This window comes from Capsicum annuum, unplaced genomic scaffold, assembly GCF_002878395.1.
Source record: "Capsicum annuum cultivar UCD-10X-F1 unplaced genomic scaffold, UCD10Xv1.1 ctg3205, whole genome shotgun sequence".
Taxonomy (NCBI): Eukaryota; Viridiplantae; Streptophyta; class Magnoliopsida; order Solanales; family Solanaceae; genus Capsicum; species Capsicum annuum.
The window spans coordinates 10,322-15,261 of record NW_025838730.1 but is presented as its reverse complement, the minus strand read 5'-3'; the positions used below and the strand labels follow the sequence as shown (position 1 = coordinate 15,261).

Below are 4,940 nucleotides of genomic sequence, written 5' to 3'. Positions count from 1 at the left end.
TCAACACTCCTCCTTGAGATGTTTGCTGGTAACTCCAAGTTGTTCACGAAGAGTTTCTTTGGAAAGAGATTTGGTAAATATATCAGCGAGCTTCAATCCATCCTTGATGGCTGATTCGTAGTTTCTTACCGTCATATTCTTTCAGCTGCCCCACAACGTATTCATCAATGCATCAACCATGTAGAGCACTTCATATCCTTTCTTTTTGAGACGCTCCAAGAATGGTAAGTTCTCAACTAACTTCTTGCTTTCTCCATTTATATAGTAGATGTCTTTCTGTCCCTCCTTCATCCTAGTGACATAATCTTTGAGGCTGGTCATCCCATCACCACTCTTGGTGGAATGGTAACGAAGGAGGTCAGCCAATTTGGCTTTGTTCTGACTGTCTTCGTGAATGCCCAACTTCAAGTTCTTTGAGAAATCCTCATAGAACTTGTTATAGTCCTCCTTGTTCTTAACAATTTCATTGAACATCTCAATACATTTCTTCAAGGTTCTTCCTAATTACCTTGAGAATGTTGTTCTGTTGTAGCATCTTGCGAGAGATGTTGAGAGACAAATCATCAAAGTCCACAACATCCTTCACAAATCCAAGGTACTCGGGCATAAGCTCCTCACAGTTATTCATAATGAACACCCTCCAGACATATAACTTAATGTTGTTCATCTTTTTCTGAGCTTTAGATTCTAACATAGCATTTTGCTTCTAGAAAAATGCAAGCTCCCCATCTTCAGAAGCCTCGGCAAAAGTTGCAACAATATTTTTTGTACTGTGAAAGTATTCAACCCTTGAATATTTAGTCCAGAACTCTTTTTTTGACATCTTTCCAGGAACAAAGTTTAAATATGCTTGGCAGACAACTGGTTTCTCAGCAAAAATCTGATGAATAACCTCTGGAGTCAAGTTAAATGTAACTCTATTCACCTAACCATCGGATAATGGTTTTACACTCCACATGTCATTTTGTAAAGCTACCCGCTGTTTTGGCTTCTTATTTTCAGTCTGCTTCAGCAGCCTCTACCTAGTGGCCCAAAAATCAGCCTCTGATGGAATACCTCCAATGACCAATTTCCTATGGAGTTTCTGCAGTAACTTAATACGACGCCCCATTTCTGTTGTAGTGAGTTGCTCATCATGCGGAACATCAGTTTTTTTGAAAGTAGATTTCCCTACTCACCCACAAGCTACAGTTGATGAGGCAACAAAGTCCCGACACTGGTCACATTCGGAAGCTATCAAACTCGAAAAGATAATTTCCACCCTGATCTTGTGTAAGCTTAAGTAGAGTTTGCTTACTTGAACTTTCATTGTCTTTCTTGGGCTCATCGTCTTCATCATTACTGATTTCTTTCTCAGTAGTCTTCTCAGCCCAAAGGTAAATTGGATAGCTAATGAATTCAGAGTTCTTCTTTATGAGGTCCTTGATTCTCCGTTCTTCCAAGTACTCCAGTTGGTCTTCCTTGAAGAAGAGAGTTATCTTTGTTTCTCTTCCCAATTGCTCAACATTTACATCCCTCGTAACAGTGAATGAACCACCTGCTTGTGATTCCTAGATATGCTGTTCGTCATTGTTATGCTTGGTGGTCAAAATAACCTGCTCACATTGACTACTTCGACAAACTTGCTCAGAATTTGAGTTCTAACTCAAAGGAAAACTTTTTTGTATCATGTCAACTGTAATCACTTCTTGGCCGCTAGATTCGGAAACAACACATTTTTTGTATTTGAGCAGTAACATATAATCTTGTTCTACCATTTGACCAACACTCAATAGATTTTGGTTAAGTTCAGGTACCGACAAAACATCTTGATAAATTTAGTACCTTTTGGAGCTTCAATTGCCATAGTTCCTTTACCAACAATCTCTAACTTGGTTTTATCAACCAACTTGACACTACCTTTGGCAAATTCCAACTTCATAAAATATTCTCATTTGCTGGTCATGTGTTGAGTACAACCACTGTCCAGAAACCATGTGTTTTCATCATTCAATCTTGTTGCTGCCATCGCCATAAACACAAACTCCTCCTGTTCTTCAACTTCCAAAACATCGACTTTTTGAGTTTGTTACTTGTTCTCCTTCTCCTCTCTGCAAAACCTTTCAATATGATCAAGCTTATTGCAATATCTATACTGAAGAGGTTGTTTCTTCCCCTTATACCTGCAATAATCCTCTTTATGATTGTTTTTTCTACAATACTTGCATAGAGGGAAGTTTTCTTTCTTCTTGACTTCATTGAGAGAATCACCTTGATTTTTCTACTAGAATTAGTAGAAGTTTTTGGGATTTTACCTTCCTTTTGCATCTGCATCTTCCCTCTGAACTTGGCTTGAAGAGCAGTTTCAGTAGCTTCTTCTAGCCTCAAGGATCTTCTTTACTCTTGAGCTTGAAGAGCATGTACAAGTTCTAAAGGTGACAATTTTGTGAGATCTTTAGAATCTTCAAGTGAGGAGATCTTTGCTTCAAATCTTTTCGGCAAACTCACAAGAACCTTTTGCACGATTCTTGAATCTGTAAGCTCTTCTCCCATAAGTCTGATTTGGTTTACAACCTTTATCAACTTGTTGGAGAGTTCTTCAATAGTTTCTGAATCCTTCATTCTGAGAATTTCAAACTCCCTTCTCAAATTTATCACTTTTATTTGCTTGATCTTGTTATTTTCGTGAAATTCTTCTTTCAACTTGTCCCAAGCCTCTTTTGCAGTCTCACTCGCCATAACTCTTGCGAAAACTACTTCCGAAAGTGTTGATTGTATGCAAGAGAGAGCTTTAAAGTTTTTTGAAACCTCTTCTCTGTGATTCTTAATTTGCACCATAGTTGGATTATTTGGAAAGGATTTACCTCTCCTCCAACCTCTACCACTTCCCACAGATCATATGCTCGCAAGTATGTTCTCATCTTGAGAGCCCAAGTTGGATAATTTTCATCAGAAAAAATTGGGGGTGAAGGAATTGGGAAATTGCTGGAAGCTATAACAATATTGACTTTTTACGCAGGATTATTTTTGGGGGTCTTCTCTCTCACAGATCCCTCAAGAAATTGGCTCTTGATACCAATTGTTGTTCTATGGAATACAGAGAAGAAGAAGAAAATAGACGTTTGAAGATAAAAATATTCTGTTTGTTTATTCATTTACATCTGAGAATATAAATAGACAAAAGGCTCCTATTCTATTTCTTACTAGAAAACTAATAAAATCCTACTCTACCTTCAACTAGGATACTAATAAAATCCTATTCTATCTCAACTAAATAATTGAATTTCATAAATAAAATCTATATCTATATATCTATATATTATTAATAATAAGAGAGAACCACAAGGGTTGGTGTGGTGGTTCAGCACCTCACCCCTTAAGCAAGAGGTTGGGGGTTCGATCCCCACCTCTGGTGAACGAAAAAAACTCTGTGGCCAGTTCCCTACCGCTTAGTCTGCTGACAGTAGGAATGGAGGATTAGTCTCACGGCTGTCGGCTTTGTGGATACCTTGAGAAACCAGAAAAAAATAATAAGAGAGCACAAAGCCTCCACATAAAGCCACGTGGCAGCATGATAAATTATCATGTGGCGTTTAAGGACAAGTAGTAGTTATATTAGTTATTTATTTTTGAATTTTACTTTTTAAATTTTATTAGAAAACTCAAATTTGATAATTAGTTAATTATTATTATAGTTTTTAAAATTGATAACTATATTTAAATTACTTTGATACAAATATTATTTAATTAAGAAACTTCCATTTATTTTTTTATTTTTATAATTTTTTTATCTCGATAATCCCTTTTAGATTTTGGTCTTCATAAGACAAAACTTAATATTTAATAATCTTTCTAATAATATTATACAAAGAGAGATATTAAAACATCAAACCTCTTTCAAAATATAAATTTTTTATTTTAACCAAAAATATCAGAAAATAAATGTGTGGTAACTGATATATCAAAATATTGTAATTTTTTTTGGCACTTTTAATAACGTATATTCACTTCAAATTTTTACAATTAACAAGTTACCAACTTCAAAAATAACTCTCTTTAACTTCCTTTTCCACTTTAATGTTCTCCACCAAAAAGTTGTTCTCCACGATACTACCCAAATCGCTGTTCGGCTTTTGATACTTCCAGATTCAACCAGGTCAAGTTCTTAGTAGAAAGTGGTTTACTCGAATTTCAGTGACGACTCACAATTAGTGGCTAGATTGTGATGTAAGAAATGGAGTTTTGATGTTCCTAATTCTCTTATTTACTCTGTATTGATTGCTTTCAGTGATAAGAAATGATCAAATTTGCAGTATTATATTGTTAAGTATTTTTCCTACTTTTTTTCATACCATTCAAATTTGATTCCATTCTTTGTTTTCTTTGGATTCTGTAGATTTAATCAATTCCATTGAGCAATAGAGAAGAGGTAGTGAAGATGCTTCATCCCCAAAGACTTCTAGAGTATTTGTTTAATTTGAAGATTTCAAATAACGAAGACCTTGACTAATTGAATCCAATTAGAAGATTTAAAATAACGAAGACCTTGACTAATTAAATCCTTATCAAATGGATTTTTTAAATTAACTACTGCAATGCCCCGCATTTCGGGCTACAAGATAGACCATAATTCCGATGTGTTGATAAATCCCGAAGCCATAAATCCTATGCCAATATAGCATGTTAATTATTTGTGTAGCATGTGAATCCATTCAAGCTTGAATTTAGACCATAAGGGTGATCTGACTCTAGGACGAGTTGAAAACTATTTCGACCGATTAAGCTTAAGTGGACATTATAATTTGTATCAACTTCTATCGACCATGGTTCTTTGTATATGTCGAATTAGAAAGCCTACTATGTGTAAATGACAGGTTTCTGAGTTAGCTTTCCAACGATACCAATTTTGCTAAAATCTGGCACCCGAGCAAGAAGTTGTGGCCTTTCAAAGTGATATGCGT

At 35.4% G+C, this 4,940-nt stretch overlaps 1 pseudogene; it reads right to left on the bottom strand.

The window, feature by feature from the left end:
• Nucleotides 1-2,817, bottom strand: LOC107841152 (annotated as a pseudogene).
• Nucleotides 2,818-4,940: the final 2,123 nt, after the last annotated feature.